We start from the raw sequence: 18,454 nt of genomic DNA, 5'->3' as shown, positions 1-18,454 counted from the left end.
GTGGGTACCTGACCTCGATTGTGGCAGCACAGAGGCAGATAAAAAACATTTGACATCAATGATCATTTGCTGTTTTACAGGAACTTAATGAATTTGAGGCATTACAAAGCAACATCCAAGTAAAACACCCAGTCACTGAGGAAGTCAAAGCTGTTTCGGCAAGACCTGCCTGGGTCCTGAAGATTGGGCACCTGGTCAGAGAAAAGATTCTGAACAAAACAGAATTTGGGCCATCTTACCTGTACCTGTCCTGGCTGTCAAATGAACAAGAACAGTACTTCTTCTGGCCCTTGTCGGCAAAAAGGAAAAGAGATTTGTCTTAAATGATCCGCTCAAAACACTATGTGGCCAATACTCAATAGTATTCATTAGGTCAAAATCTATGAACATGAATTACATAGAACTCAAGTTACATCATAAGTGTACCCCAGTAGTTTCTCAATTCAATTAGGTATATCCTTAAAAAGACACACAATCACAATAAATAGCTTCAATAGTGACTGTTTAATCTCACAGTTATTATAACAGATCGCTGTAGGGAACATTTCAAAACAGAAAAGAGGGTTGCTCCAGGGGGAGTGTAAAAAAAGGATTGTGCTCGTGAGAATAGAACCCGGCGTAACAGCGCTGATCATCAGGACTGTGCTAAGGAGGCTTACTAAGGTAATTTCAGGTCTCCCATGCTGGTTTTTCATTACTGCTCATACCCATTTATTTTAGATGCCTTAATCCACCAATGTTAGGATTCAATCGACACTGCTGTCCTGAAAACTGCACATTGTATTCCAATACCTATTCTAATTCACCGCTACAACTATAAGTAGACGGTGATCTACTGGGCTACAGATTTGTGTGTATATATATATATATATATATATATATATATATATATATATATATATATATATATATAGTTTTGAACCCATATCCTCAAACCCTTACAGACCACCACCTGAGGGGCTGGACCCTGACTTCGCCTTGATACAGGTCAGTGAGTAAGCACACAAATTCTGTAACTACTTTCAGTATTTAATTAATTTAGTCTCTAATTAAGTCATTTTGCACCACTAGGTTATTTCCCCCCATCCCTGTCCTGAAGAAGACCCGCCTGCAGAGGATACAAACCACCCCCTATGCGCCAGGGTCGAAACGTCAACACTTTCCCCTAGTGGGCCTGCACCCTACTTCACCCCATCCCTACCGCTTTACATAAGATTATATTCTGTACAACATCAAGAACCAGAAAAGTACTTTTGAATCCATGAGAGACTGGCCCCTTTGTAAAACTGGTGCTACTGTAAACCACGACCAGTTTACTAAGGACATTACTGCGTGTAATTGATTGTTTTAACTACTCTCTGATTTCCCTCGCTATACATCTGTTCTTTTCTCATGAGCACAATCCTTTTTCCACAATCCCCCTGGAGTAACCTTCTTTTATGTTTTGAAACGTTCCCTACAGTGATCTGTTATGATAACTGTGAGATTAAACAGTCACTATTGAAGCTATTTATGGTGCTGGTGGGTCTTTTTGAGGATATACTTAATTGAACTGAGAAAATACTGGAGTACACTTAGGATGTCACTTGAGTTCTATGTGTATTATGTTCATAGATTTTAACGTAATGAATACCTTCCTAAGGCAATTAGTATAGGACCATTGTTTTCTATACCAAGCATTACCCAGGTCCATAGACTAGTATGGGTCACCCCCATTATTTTGTAATGATACTCAATAGTAGGTTGTGTGGGCTCCTGGGTAGCACCAGATCTTCTCTTGCTATCATAGGGGGAAGTGCAGACAGAAAGAATAATAACCTTTGAAGATTCTACTCTACGAAGTGAAGGAGTTACCAGCAATGGAAAGGAACTTGTACCTGTTGAAATTAAATAGCAACAAACTATAAATGAAACACAGATCTCAATTAGGCCTAATATGGACATTTATGTGAATATGTCTCGCCTTGAGTCATCTGCCAGTTCCTACAAATCCTGCTGAGCTACCAAAGATGGATCCACTGCGTCTGGCTACTTCAATTGGTTTTGTTACTTTCTTAATGGATCCAAGTAAACCCAAGTTACCACCACCTCCTGTTTCCCACAAACAACACATTTGTGGTGTCTACCTTTGACTGAAAATTACTTAGCTTGTTTTTCCCTGGCTACAGCTCTGGATTGCAATTGGTCTGCTGTTCGTAGTCCTTTGAATTGGTATAGTGACTGTCTTTTTCCTGCTGCTAAATGGGCATTACCTCCCAGAAGGCTCCACAGTACAACATGTGAGATTTGTCTTGAAACTGCATGCACCACCTCACTGGTAACAGAGAGACCTGTCCTTTGTGAACATTACAGCAGTTCCGATTCCTGAAGGAATAGTTTGGGACAGAGTTTCCTAAGATATTTGGTCCTACTGAACGTTTAAAACTATCACACTCATTAAAAATGTCTCTTAGTGACATCATCACCTCTAGTACACTCTCTGATGATTGGGACTTTTAAACTGTAAACACTATGCTGTCTGATTTAGAATAATCAGCTGCAATTTCAAGTGATGAATTGTATTTTGATACATCTAATTTTGACACCATGTTTTGTTACCAACCCTAGGGTCATAATTCCTTGCACAAAGCAAATATCCCATATATACGATCAATGGGAACATTGCCCAAAAGGTAGTTCAACAACATTTGCACAAAGGTTTGCTTATTTTTCTGAGTTTAACACTTCAAGCCCGATATCTTATTATTATAAGCTTGCACCTACACCTGCACAGACAATTATGCTCACTTATACGACACAGATATACTCTGCTTCCTTTTGTTGCCCAGCTGTCTGTACAGTGTTTTGACTTTTGGAAAGGCATTACAGACACAACATCTGTCTGGGAAACTAAGAATGGCAAGTTCAGGGAACTGTGGCCTACTTAGAGCCTGCATCATACCACATCAGATGATCTTGCTGAAAGACACAGTGCAACAGACTACCAGTCTTGGGCTAGCCAAGAGCAAGGACTTGAACATACTTCAGATTCCCTCACTTACATACTTTGAGGGTTGGCAAAACTACACATCACACAGTGAGGATACACTGGATACCATTAAGCATGGGTGAATTTTGCGAATCTGGCGTTCGCGAATTTGCGTATTTGCGAACTCGCAATCCGCAAAATCCGCGAATTCTCACGAATTTGCAGATTTTTTTTTGTGTTTGCAAGGGTTTCTGCCAGTTCGCGAGGGTTTGGTACCAGTTCGCAATTGCGAACTTACTTGTCGGCTTGCAACGGTTGCGACTATGTTGTTTTTATGTCTGGTTCATCATCACAGGTTCCCAGCACCCTCTGTTTCACCACTGCCACCCTCTGTTTCACCCATGCCACCCTCTGGTACATCAATGCCACCCTCTGGTTCATCATCACTGTAGATTATGGGGGGGGAAAGCAAGCACACCTGCCCTGCTTCAACTGACATGAATTAATTTGGGGTTGGTTTATTAATGTGTCACTGTTAAAATTCCAGTCTGGCACCATCTTCCTTATCTGTAATTTGCTTTCTGTTGCAGTGCAATTGTTTTTTTTCAGGACCTTTGTGGCCTACTTGTAGCTATTCTATGAGCCTGCTGTGAGGGTCAGAGCAGGGTCATAAAATTGTTGCAACTAGCAACTGAACTCTGGAGGGGCCACAGTCAGGAAGCTCTACAGGGAATGGTTACTATTACTAATAATGAGTTTGAACTTTTGCACCTGCTGAGTGCTTTCAGTTTTGCAAAATTCGTTTTTCTGCAGAACAACAACTGTAATGCCCCAAACAAACATAGGCAACTGAACTCTGGAGGGAGCCCTCAGGAAGTACTACAGGGAATGGTTACTTATGATGAGTGAACTTTTGCACCTGCTGAGTGCTTTCTGCAGAACAGCAACTGTAATGCCCCAAACAAACTTACTTATGAAAGTTGATTTCTAATCCAAAAGTGATCCAAAGAGAGTCAAAAGGCCTCAAATCCAAAAAAGTGCAGGCAAATATCAACCTGAGGAGTTATTCTGATAAAAATCATCATTTTCAGAAGGTCTATGCTGCTTGCTAGTGGATTTCTTGTGCAGAATTGCAAATTTTGTAATTTCGCCAGTGCAAGATTGTTGCTGCCCGCCACACCTACATGTTCGCAATTGCGAACTCTCGCGATGCGTCGCCAAACTCCCACGGGATCCCACAGCAAGATCCAAAATGGCGCAGCACTCGCAAAATATCGAGAAAAACAACTCGGCAAACGCTAAATGACGGTAAGTGAACGCCGCACGCCGCAAAATTGTATCACCAAGAAAAAAAAATCCGCTGCGTGCGAATTTTGCGGGAAATTTGCGAATCTCGCGGATTGCGAATTTACCGAAAATACGCTAAATCCGCGGGCGGAACGGATTTTCCGCCCATGCTTAGATACCATACTACACACTTAAAATTCATCAGTCCCCAATTGGAAGGGATGGTTGGTTTGGCATATCAACACAAATAGGTGCCAGTCAAGATTCAGGGGGGTCCACAGGCCTGACCAGCTCTATGTAAAATCAGACCGCACATGGTGATGACATCTTACAGTATTGGAAAGTTATGCCTAGAGTGGCTAGAACCCTTAACCCTGTCCCTGGTAAAACAGAAATTGGCCTTACTCTCAGATGACATGGATCTTAGGGATTTGTCGTTAGGTCCCCAGAATCCATGTCAAACTCGTTTCTTGTAAGCCATCTACAGCGAGGTATAAATTTCCAGGCAGGAGGCTTTTGAGAGATTTCGTGAGATTGACAGGGTTAACCTACAAAAGGCTATGTCAGTGGTTGACAATGGTATGACCATACTATTATCCAGGATTTACTCACTGGGTAACATTGTGTCTTCTGAATAGATGTACTAGAACAAAATTTGTCTCTATAACAACATGGACAATCGCAATTGCGATCCCTTCTTTTCTGGAGCTGGATGCTACACATTGCATTCTGGTCATGTGCCCTGGCTGTAAATCAACACTACAACTTTGTTTTCTGCATGCAATCTAACAGAAAGACAGAAAACAATGGCATGACGAGATGGAAAACATACAATGTTGCACATTGAAAAATTTAACCAATTACCTTTAACTGTGGCTGAGTCACCTTCCACAAAATGGATAATCCATGGCCATATTAATTTGTCAGTCACGACATTCCAATTTTAATGCTGTCTACAGTATCACCAGGTAGGCAGGTATAAAGCATTGGAAGAGGAATACATACATGACTCTTGGTATTTACTGTACAGATTTAGATGAAGGAATGTGGACACTGAAGTTTTTCTCAGCAGTTCAGGCTGTGAAAGTTCTTTAACTGGGTCTCTAATTTGTAAGGATATTTTTCTTCATATGGCCTGTAATGCTTTGGTTGCAAACTTGTCATTTCACTTGAAAGGATCCCCAGCTACCGGGAATAATCTGGTGTTCAAAGTGCTCTCGAAGGGGAGCTATTTGATGTTAAATAATCAAGGGTGTTGTGGAATTGTACCAGGCATCGCATATCTGGTCACCATAAATTCCAGGGTTACTTGTTGCATGCAAGTATTGTTTCCACCAACCCACACAGTTAGGGAGTTGATGCTATGGTCTTCATTGAATGTTTCCTTTATATGGTTTGATTCAGCAGACTGAAAACCATGCTTTTACAGAAGGATGTGACCTTAACCTCAGCCCAGGAGACTTTTAATCTCCAGGTTACAGGGTCTTCAGCTGAGATACAGGCACTAGTATGAACGAACATCCCACTCCATTTCGGGGAAATGGTACATTGTATCTTTAACATGTCTGATACGAGGGGGATCGTGCACCTATTTAGGAGCATAGGTTCTAGAATATTGGGCACCTTTTAGACAATCTTCAGAGTTATTCCAGCATTTAAACATTCTATATTGGGAAGCGTTTTTGGAGGCTTCCCCTGGTTCTACTATTTGTAGTGGGTATCCTAGTTTAAAATTTCCTGCTTCTCAATGGATGGCCCAGTTCTTCCACAGATGGAAAAAGCACTCCTTGTCCGGCATTGCCGTGAACGCATGGTACTCCATCTGGGCACACCTCGGCTTCAGGAGCTAAACGAGCATTAGTTCCTATCATTCAGTTCAGTCTAGGTTGACTGCATCTTCCTTGTGCTTCACTGCCTATTCTGCAGGTATGTATGTGTGCTGGATATATGTCTTACTCATCTATCAGTTGGCCACCAGACTTAGACTTGCTACTGGACCCCATAAAGGCCCATGTATTACAGTGTCCAAGTTTTTCCCAAAGGCTGCTTCGGGAACTGAAGATGATCACTTTTGCTCTATTGACCTGATACAAGAGGTGTGACAGGGACTTTTATCTGTGAATTCAAGTGGCGGTGATGTTGTGTCTCCCACATAGGACACATAAACATTTGGCTCTCCCTGTGAAGGGAACAATTCGTCCTTTTTTCCAAAACAACCCAAATTGGAATGCGAAAGCATAATTTTGTTTTATTTTTATTTTCTGCTCTCACTGAGCAACATGGCTCCTGGCATGCTCAGTTAGTCTAATCATATATTGAATTTTTAGTGGTCTCAGAGCTTTTTAAATTTAATAAACATTGTTTTTACATATATACCATGTTTTTAGATGTTTTAGTCACTGGTTTTTATCACAATGTCTTCATGCTTTTTAAAGAGGCATATTTTAGCGTTAGTTGACCTTATCGACCTTTGGATTAGGAGTGGGCATTATGAACCCCAATGTACCCCAATATAGGCCTATGTAGCCACACAACCTTTTACCTATATTTGTCCTACCTTGCTCTGCATAACGGTTCTAGCACTGACCTTTTACCAAGTTATGTGCTGAATAAATGTCGATCAGTTTCCTTGAAACGAGCCTCATTTATTATGCATGAGAATTCTTAGAAAAGTCCCCTGCACAATACATACATCACAGCATGAACAGACTCTGCATAAATGTAATGGTCATCTTCATCCTAGGGTGAAATAAATACTTTGCATAATGCAGGTATTGATTTAGGCTCATTTTCATAATCTTACTCACAACACACCGATTGTGAAAGGAACCCTGAGGACATCTTTATGGTATAAAAGACCCATACCAACACTAGATAGGAAGAGGAGATGCTTTCACGCTGACACAAGACACTGGGGTCAAGGCTGACAGAAGCTATAACACACAGCGGTCTGTCGGGGTGTCCACCTCGAGACAAAGATGGGGTCTTTCATTCTCTCTCATCAGGTAATGGGTTTTGTCTCTTTCCAAGGAGATTCTTGGTTTTGCACCCACATACATGCTAGGTACACATAGATTTACACTTAAATATGGTTTGCATCTTAGGGGTACGCTTGATTACTGCCATGTATCTATATGCTTGCATAAATTCACTGTTTTTAGCCCCATGGTAGAATCCTACCTTTTCTTCAATCTGTTGATGCTTGTAATGTTATACATGTTTCTGTCTAATGGTTGTCGCAGCAAGCCTGTTTTATACTAGAATTACGCTGGTTCAATAAATGCTTATTGAAAACGTCCCATTGTTTATTCTGTGTATCTCTTTGAGACTAAGGGGCTGATTACGATTGCGGGAGTACTTGAGTCCGCCCACCATCTTAGCGGGATTGGGACCGCCCGCTGTCATGCAGCGGTCCTGCACCCCTAATTATGATGTGACCGCCACCTCGGCATTCGCATCTGGCAATTTAACATTGCGGCGGGTGCTGCTTCCTGCAGCACCCACCGCAATATTAAATGGCTATGTTGTGCATTACCCTGCACAACGTGCCAGGCACCGTGCGGTGCCTGCCATGTTGTGCACGGAAATGGCCAGTGCACAACTGCCCCCGAGAGGGCCCGCAATGGACCTCCCTCTTCCAGCTTTTCCAAGGCGGTTCAACCGTCATGGAAAGGATGGCTGACGCCAGCATTGTGATCAGGCGGGAGGTGCCTACTAGGCACGACACCATATATCCGGTCAGATCTGATTCACCAGTCAATCGCAACGATTGCCTGTGGCAGAAGCATGGTGGCACTCTTTGTGCCGACCACGCTTGTGGCGAGATTCCCCACACCATCCTAATGTGGCGAGGGAAATGGGAGCCAGATGGCAGAGGGACCACCGGCCCGGCGGTGGCAGTCTCTCCGCCATGGTAATGAGCCCCTAAGTGAGCACGAGTGACTGAGAGAAAAGTGCTATACTGTTTCCATGATCCCTGAAGGATCAAGGGTTGTCATGTTCGATAGTTGCCCAAAACTATTCGCTCCTTGGTAAGATTAGGGAGCTATTGTGGCACTGTGAGCTAGCTGGTTTTAAGGCTACAATATCCTTTGGGGGTGTCTGGAATCAGTCTGGGCACTAATCCTGTAGTTTATGTTGTCTAAATGTGCATATCCTATGTGTTATTAGGTATTACACAACAGATTATTTGTTTTACATGTATAATCCACAGCCCTCCGTAAATCCCTTTCTACAAGTGATCAATTTATATTCTAATATTTCTGGTTGTAAACAAATCTTCTCCAAATGGAAATTTTAGTATTGAATTCCGAGTATTATCAATATATGTTTGCCAATACTAATTTTACATGTTGCTCTCCGTGAATTTAATGCCTCTGTCTTTGTTTTTTTCCCTACTGTTTCCAGCGTAATTAGCCACAATTCTAATACTTTCAAGCTTAAAATTCAGAAATGACTCACATCCTGGGCTCCCCTCAATTTATCACATTGGGGTAGAGTTGATATCTTCAAGATGATGATTGATTCACATGTTCTTTTTACATTATATATGTGTTACCTTGCAAAATACCCAATTACTTATTTTCCAAGATTAATTCTATGTGTACCAGATTTCTCCAGAATAACAAACATTCAGATATTGCCTTATCTAAACTTAAACTGGCAAATAATGAAGGTGGTGTCAGTTTTGCAGATTTTAAGGTTTATCACTCTGCTTTTTTTAATCCGACAATGTTATTCCTAAATTAATAACTTTCTAGACGCTCCCATACACACAATGGTTTGTGTGTATGGGAGTGTGGCTCAATGGGGGAGAAGTGTGGCTCAATGGTTAGAGCGACATACCCTGATGCAGAGGTCTAGCCAGGGACCAGGGTTCAATTCCCTGCCTCGGCGGGTCTTGGGCTCAAAATTCCACGGACCTGATAATTCTCGCCTCGGTGCCTATTCCAATCATGGAGTCCCACTCTGCAACTCTGGGCAATAGCTTGCTTAATCTCTAAAACAGCCCCCACAACGCTAAGGATGCCTGGCCTCCACCTTGGGGGTGCCCAGGAGTGGACACCTCACAGGGAAAGCCAGGATGGGTTTCACAGCGGTATTCGTACAAGCGCCTTGAGACCCTTGCGAGTGAGTAGTGCGCTATACAAGTACAAATTTATTTGAACACTCCTTATTTAATTATGAGGTTTACGTATCTAATTGTACATGTATTTCTAAAAAACGTATTTTAAAATTCTCCCAACAGTTGTTGCATACAATATTTTCAGTGGGTTTTGATTATTATCAAGGTGTTCTAGCCTCTTCCATTTGGTGTAATAAGTTTAATAAATTTCATTGCATATCGTTTTATTTAAAAAAAATTGGAAAGAGAAGGTATTATAGTTGTTCATCAATTGGTAAAGCATAATTCTGTTATACCTATTCTCTAATTACAAACACAATATATCTTGCCAAGCTCTTTTTTACAGGAATATAAGCTAATATCGTCTGCTCTCCAATCTTTTTTAATGACTAATAATTTTCCTCCGGGCATTGCACTAGTCACAGCAATTACATAATTACATATTATTGATCATGATTCCATTTCCAAAGCTGCTTATATATATATACACAACATTTTATTCTCTCCCACTACTGTGCGATTAAAACATTCTATTGAATTATTATTGGAAACTGATCTTTCTGTTTCATTCCCGGTTTTTCTACAGGATAAATTATGGCTGAAAGTCTTTAACGCCTGTAAAAATGTGTGTATAACATAATCTCTATTTTATGTTTATAATAGAGGTGGTATTACTCCTGAAAATATTTCTAAATTTGATTCAGCTACTTTTACGTTATGCTGGACCTGCTCTACCTCCAATGGTACTTTAACTCAATTAGTCTACTGTTTCTCTCATGCATATAATTTTGGAAAGCTATCTGGTCCAAAAGTTTAAAGAACTTCCTTTTTTTTATTGAAGATTTTTATTGAGATCAGACATGATACAGTAGGATGATTTGATAAAGAAGACTATACAAAAGGTATACTAAATAAACAAAGGAAAACATAACCTTCTGGCATTATCATTTCATTGTCATTCGCTATGAGCATGAGCATGATGCACTCTATTCCTTTATCCGACCCCTTGTCTATTTCGTTCCTCCATCCAAATAATAAGTGGTTTCCAAACTTTCATAACTTTCTTCATAGTTTTTAGCCCTTTACATTTATACAAAGCAATTTCCTCTTCCCCAATAAATATAAACCGATTTAACCATTGATAGTATGTTGGTGGTTCGGAATCCTTCCATACAGTGGCAATCAGGAGACGTGCTATTGATAGACTTAAGAACACAAAATCCCTTTGTGACACATCAAGTCGCAGCCTTGCATCATAGCCTAATAACATTAACGTAGAGGAGATCTTAACATTTCTTCCCAATGTCTGTGCCATAAACAGCTCAATCCCCGTTTTTAAGTTCTCTAATTTTACACAGGAATAAAACATATGTATCATGTCAGCTGGCCCATTTTGACATCTAGGGCAGCCATCTGATTCTCTTTTTCCCCATTTGAAGAGTTTTTACGGTGTATAGTATAAACTATACACCGTTTTGTATTGTTGAGCCTTTAAGTTAGATGTCATAAAAACATTTTTTCCGATCTCCAACACCTTATCTACATCAACCTCTCCATCGCTTAATTTGCTTGACCTGTTTGCTTTTGTTCTTTCCAAATCATTGGACACAAATTTTTGTAGCTTCTGATAAAAATCTTTTATATTTTTCTTTGGATTGTTCATGAGCTGGAGTATTGGTATCGACCCAGAGCTGATACTCTCCTTTGAAATGCCTCTTACGAAATTTCCAACCTGTAGATATTTAAAACACGAATCACTTTGCAGGCTGAATTTTTGTGCAATTTCTATAAACCTCACATTTCTTGATTTAAATAAACATCTGTTAGCATTACAATCCCCTTTTCTTCCAACTTTCTCGCCATATCATCATACATAATTGGGCACAGGTGGTCAGAATGCCAAAGTGATGTAGAGATGGTAAACCTGCTTATCCTACAGGTTTTCCCCACCCTTCTCCAGATTTTAATTGCACAATCAATACATTTATAGCCTATCTTTTGATATTTTATCAGGTAATCTTGACGCTGAAATATTGCGTCTGCGAATTCCCCAATTGCCATTTCATAGATACTTGGTACCCAAATCATATTATTTTGCATACTCTTATGATAATACAAACTACCTAGATGTTGCAGGGCCGTAGCCCAATAATATAGCAGTATATTAGGAGCATTCCACCCTCCCCGATCAATCGGTTGGCTCAGATACTTATAAGCATGTCAAGTTTTCTGATAGCCCCAAATAAAGTTAGTGAACATCCCCTCAATTTTCCGTTTTTTTTTTCCGTTAATTCTAGTGGGATGGGCCAAACTAGATAAAAAACTTTTAGCAGAGATTTTCATTTTAATTACATTTATCCTGCCGGTTATTGTAAGGTGTAAATGGTCCAGTCGTTTCATCTCCCTATTGATTAAACCCATCACTGGATCTGTATTTATTGTCCAGATATCCCCAGCTTTGGCTGTTAATCTGACTCCTAAATAAGTTGCTGACTCTTTGCTCGAAGATCGTGTAGGATACAGTGGGGGGAGCAGATGATTTGTGTCTTTGAGCTATTTAAAAGATATCCTGATCTCCTACCAAATGTTTCCGCCAGCTTTTCTACCTCTATAATGGCTTCTTGAGGGGCTGGTGTTATCAAGGCAATGTCATCGGCATATGCCTATATTTTTGTCTCATGCATATGACAGACTACTGGTTTAATTATAGGATTATTTAAAATCAGGGAGATAAAAATATCCAAATAAAATGCCAAAAGGATTGGGGAGTACAGGCAGCCCTGGCGAGTATCTCTTTCTATCTTCAGCCTCTTAGATGTATAGCTCATTATCTGAATCTTGGCGTGAGCGTTATAATGCATAGCCTGTATTGCCTGGATAAAGCCTGGACCAAAGCCTCTCTCAGCCAGTTTATCCTATAGGTAGCCCCAAGCCACCCGATCAAAGGCTTTCTCGGCTCTAGGAGGACCACAGCCACTGCTCTTTTCTCTATCTCGGCAATGTCTAATATTGATATTGTTCGCCGTGTGTGGTCTGTGGTCCCCCGGCCAGGAACAAAGCCATGCTGCCATGGTGAGATAATTACAGTGATGTTATTTTGTAATCGGGTGGCCATACCTTTCAAATATATTTTTGCATTTGCATTCATATGCGAGATTGGACGATACGACGAGGGGAGTTCTGGGGGTTTGTCTTTCTTAAGAAAACCTACAACGTCTGTGTCCTGCCATGACAATGGGGGTATTCCATGATATTGAATATCTAAAAATAGGTCTTGCATAAGAGGTACTATTTGTAGTGCCAGCATTTTAAATAGCTCAATTGGGATTTTGTCTGGTCAAGCTGCTTTACCAGGTGAGAGAGACGATAATGCCAACTGTACTTCTTCTAGCGTAATTTTCTACTCTAGTTCTTGAGTCATTTTGTTATTTATCCTGGGAAGTGACATGCCGCAGTTATCAATATCTTCTGGATCGTCTTGCTCCCCTTGATCTCCGACCAAAGATTCAGCCTGATAAAATTTGCTATAGAATTCCTCGAAGATTTTAATAATCTTCTCAGGATCTGAAACTAGTATACCATTTACATCTTGCATTTTTGATATATTGTTTCTAACACTTTTTTGTCTCGTTCTCAGAGCTAATAATCTCCCAGTTGTCTCTCCATATTCATATAGCTCCTTGCGATATATCTGGAATTTTTAGGCCACTTTCTCGTGGAAATGCTGATTAATTTTAGATTTGGCCAATGGTATTTTAGATAGATGTTGTAGTAATATGTCTTCCGCAGCTCCATTACAGATTATTTGTACATGCTCTGATTCCAATTTACCTAGTTTTTTTATATCTATTTTTTACGCTCCCTCCGTGTATGAGCAACAAAACCTATTATTTCTCCCCTCAGCGCTGCCTTTTAAGAATCCCACACCACTACTCGGGATACGCTAAATCTATTACAGTCAAAGAATGATTGGGTCCATTGTTTGATATGTATACAAAACTTTTCGTCTAATAGTAGTTTTTTATCAAAAGTCCATGAAGTTTGTCTATTCAAACCCTGAACTTCCCTGATTTCCAAAATTAACTGATTGTGATCTGAATAGAGCTGTGGAAGTTTTATTATAACCAAATTATCTGACCATTGTATAGGGGCCACAAAATAATCCAGGCGAACACATTTTGTTGTGGGGATGTGAATAGTATGTAAAGCCGGGGTCATTTTGTTGTTTCTCTATCCAGATGTCCGCTACCCCATAAGTATTTTTAAGCGAGGAGAGTGCTTTAAATACTTTAGGCTTCCTTCCTATGTATATATTATCAGCATTGCTTCCACCCAAATGTATGTTGAAATCACCACAGATAATCAAAGAGCGTGACTACTGTGCTAGTTCCATCTCTAGCTCCTCCCAAATATTAGGATTGTCTAAATTTGAGCCATATATATTAACAACAGTAAAGCCCAGCGATACCTCCATTAAGGCCCAGCGACCCCATTTATCAGCTTTTGTTCGGTGAACCGTACCGCTCCAGTGTTTAATATATGTAGCAAGCCTCTCGTTGTTGTTTTTTGGGTGGAACACACTGCTAGGTTATACCCTCTGATCTCAAGACATGTTTTGTTTGCCCATGGGATATGCGTCTCCTGTAAACACAGGACGTCTGGGTTCAACACAGTAATTATTTTGAAAACCTTTGTATGTTTTGCCTTATCATTCAGACCACCAACATTTGATGAATAGATCTTAAATATACCCATATTTTCCTATTTGGCATACCTTATATATCCATTGCCACTGATTATGCCATCTTTGCCTATTACAGAATACCCCTTCATACATCCGTCTGTATCTGTCTGATTTCTATCTTTTTTCTTTTCTACCCATCCACCCCCTACTCCGGCTACCCCTATTACTCACCCTTCCGTGACCCCAACTCTCCTCTCCCCCCTCACCCCCACCACCATCCCTTGTGCCTTCCCTCCCCTTCCCCCACCCACTCTCCACCCTACAACTAAGGAAAAAGGGCTTATGGCCCTTAGCGATGAAGAGAGACTTTACTCCAGTCTCCGCTCTACTCCGGCTCTTTAAACCTAAGTCACCGCATTTTAAATATCAACAACAATATTTAGATATCATTATTCATATTCTATCTTCTATAGATTCCTCATTATCCTACCCGTCTTAAACATGTAAAAAGCCTAATATTATTCAGAATTCTTATTCCTATATTAAGCACATTAGTATTTCAAATTTCAGGTCTCTGAGTATATTTAGATATTCTTGAGCTTGTATCTCTGATATGAAAAAATGTGTCTGCCCTTTTTATAGTACTTTTAGAGTTGCTGGGTTCAGCAGGAAAGCTTGTGCACCCTTGCCTTGAAAGGGAGTGATTAGTCGCCTTAAATGCCACCTCCTTTCTACAGTATGGTGGCAGAAATCAGGTCTCACAAAGAATTGGAATCCTTTCCCTTGTTGTTACCTATCGGGCCTTGTGAGATCATGTAATGCCTCGCCCTTCCGCCCCTCAGGTATTCCCAGTATTCTGAGATTATTTCTCCGGAGTCGGTTTTCTAGGTGTACTATTTTAAGTTACATATCTTCACGATCAGACGAGATCATATCTAAATCAGTCTTTTGTATCGTCATTTGATCTTCTATTGCTGATATCCGCTCTTCCACTGCAGTTATCTTTTCTGAAAATTTGTTGCAGGTCTTAGCAATTCTCCTCACTGAATTGTGCAGTTTACGACAAGCCGTTTGTGTCTTCTGGCTTTCTGAGCGAGTTTCTGCTCTATGTTCCACTATTAGTTGGTAAATTGTGCTCAGTTATATCTCTTCGGGATTACTAGATGATGCCAATATGCCTGCCGAGGCTCCCCCTGTTGCTCCCTCTACTGTCCCGGGGGCATGTTCAGGATTAGCTTACACCTCTGGGGAAAGAGATATTTCACAGGCGAAACTTTTTCCTGTTCCAGCTTGTGATATATCTAGTGTTGGAGTCTGTGAGCCGCCATTTCCGTGTGAACCATTGTAATGTTTGGGGTCCTCTCTTCAGATGTTGAATCCATAACTGATACTTCTCAAAAGACAGGGAGGTCTCCTTTTAGATCCGATCAGGGACAAGGAGTAATGAACAGTAGAAATTATAGATAAGTCCCTAGCTTGCCATGTGGATTGACACATTTTTAACTGTTCTCAATGGCACCATAAATTATTTTAGGGAAATGTTCTTTTTTGAAAAAATTGTTTTATGAATGTATTATTCTAAAAATAAATTGTACAATTTTTCTATATATGATTTGTAATTGTTTTTTATCTTATTATATCCCCTTCTGTGATTTATTATACATGTGGATATGGTCTGTACTTTAGGGCTGTGAGTACCTTCTCTACTATGCAGTAAACGCCCTTTTCCACCAATCCTATGGCAAGCTAGGGACTTATCTATATTTCTACTAGAATCCATAACTGAGTCATTCTGCTCACTTGCCAAACTAGTTATTGAGCCATCCAAAGACTCAGCTTTTTGTCCTTCATCGTGCTCCTCATCCGAACTATCTGTAGGATGAGAATGAAAGGAAAGGCTCGCTTGAATCGCTCTCACAGATTAATTTCACCCCCTTTTCTAAACTCAGTCCAGACCCAGTATTCTGGGTGCAGCAGGAAACCAGCGATTCAGCAATTCAGTGGGCTGTATTATTGCTCTTGTCATCTCCCTTTTTTGCTTTACTCCTGGAGTTCTGGACTTTTTGGTTCCGTCCAGAGGTGTCAGGGTACAACACCCAAAGACCCCGGAGTTCCACCTGCCTTGGTGCACAAATGAACAGAAACACGGGCTTCTCGATGGTGGCGTCAAAGACCAAAGGTTTATTACTGCAGGGACACAGAAGTCACAGAATCTACACACGGGCAGAGACTAGGAGCCTGTTCGATTTGTACAAAGTGGGTTGCTCCTTATATACGAAATTTTAAGCTGGGGGCGAATTCTTTACATGTAATACCTTCCCAAAACCTTTGTGTCTAAAACAATAAATATTTGGTGTTACACAGGAACCGTCGATAATATCTGAGGCCAAACATTGCGAAGAGAGGGGTTCCCACTAGTTTGTCACAATTCCCTGTCAATATTGCATTCAGGACCCGGACCGCCTCATCGTAAAGTTCGTTACCTCCCCCTAATAAAGATTCAGAAAGAAAGAAACAGAGCCAGGTGTGGAAGATAGAAAAGTGGGATAAGGGATGTTTGTGGGTTGTAAATGGGCAAGGCTACCGGCTTCGGCCGCCTAATCATGATCAGGTACAATGGACACGAAGACCAGTTTGGCAGGACTGGCCTCGGGCAGAGGAGGCAGCCTTTGTCGAGTCATGCAGCTACAGCGTGATCTGGTTTAAGGTGCACGTGTCATAAAAGAGGTGAATCTCCGGCTAAGGCTACGTGTCCTTAATCAAAGTGGAGTGAATGAAGTGATCAGAGGCTATTGCATATGTGAGGGCAAGGAAACACAAAATGGCGGCCATGATCTAAGATGGATGCCATGGGTATATCAGAAATATGTCAATGGAAGGAGTGCTCTTGCTCGTAGCGTAGCGAAAACACTAGGATATACTAAATGGATCATTTGCGGTTCACTGATACCAATATTAGGTATTTCCGTCGAACTTGAAAACACGGGTTCAAGCCGTCACGGAACCTCAGACCCTCCTTTTGCCCTTACATAGGCAATTACTCAGTCTATGTCAGAATCTAGTTCTATGCTCATCAGGTCAGTGACATGTTGTTGTATCATCATCCTTTCTCGTGTCTTTTCTCCAAACGCAGGTGGTTTTCTGAGACAAGTCGCAGCACAAAGACTACACAGAGCAGGACCACACTGGATAATCAGACAACATGAGAATAGGAATACTAGGATGACACCAATGACCATTAGAACCTTCCATCCCCACGCTGAGATCAGAGTCCAAAACCACTCCATGAAGGACCAGTTTCCTTTGTCTATATGTATGGAGTCTGAAATCTTGTGCAACTTAGAGATCGCCTCATAGACTGTTGGAGCATTATTAGGAATAAAGACACAGCAGCTCGATTGGATCATTCTGCATACCCCACCTCGATCTGCAAGTATAACGTCTAGAACCATACGGTTCTGCAACGTCATGAGCCTATCCGCCTGAAGCTCAGCTGTCAGATTGCTAAGGGCACCAGCAGTTTCAGTAATAGTAGATTCAACTACCCGTGTTAGCTGACGTATGTTTCTACTATTGGCCATAGGTCCCCAGAACGGAAGGAAGCCTTTGAAGAAGTCTCCGGCTTCCTGACCAGCAGTATCTTCCTTGCTGAAGACACCTCTTGCTACTCTGGTTCGGTGGTAATCAGATGAAGCAGTGTATGTCGGAGGCAATAATCGAGCAATATAACATGATCCTGAGAAGTCGGCAGGCAACCATGTATAAGCTCTGTCTCGACAAATGAAATAAGTACCCCTAGCAGTAAGAAAGGCAGGGGAAGAGTTAGCCGGAAACACATAAGTCTCTACGCACTCACTCCTCCCTAGCTGAGCTCTCGGATTTCTCCCATTACCTTGCAAACAGACCTGACCTCGGTGAGGTACGACCCAGATTGGAGTTGAGCTTTTACGCTTGCTTTCTCCTAAACTAAGGCGATACTCTGAAGTATTCCAACTTAAATATACTCGCAATTCGTCTCTAGGGTATGATGGAGTATTATTGACGTCCTTGACCATGTCAATAATTCCCTGGACTAGAGCTTTGTTAGCAGAGTTATATTTAGTGGAACGCGGTGGACGTGGAGGATAAGTTTCAAGGGCATAAGCAAAGATGGTTTGGAAGGCCTGAAATGATCCATTGTAGCTGTAAGGCAAAACCAAATAGGGAATACCTTTATCCATAGTGTGAGGTATCAAGCCACACACCCAGCAGTCTGTAGTGTTAATTACCAGTTGGTGTTGGTGCAAGAGCTGTACAAAAGTGTTGTTGGTGAATTCTGAGCGTCTGGCTTGCTCATGTTCCGGAAATGAGTGAAAGGAGTGTATAGAAGAAACAGTAGAAATAGCAGGAT

The sequence above is a fragment of the Lissotriton vulgaris genome, chromosome 6 (genome assembly GCF_964263255.1).
Source record: "Lissotriton vulgaris chromosome 6, aLisVul1.2, whole genome shotgun sequence".
Taxonomy (NCBI): Eukaryota; Metazoa; Chordata; class Amphibia; order Caudata; family Salamandridae; genus Lissotriton; species Lissotriton vulgaris.
This window is presented reverse-complemented; position numbering follows the sequence as displayed.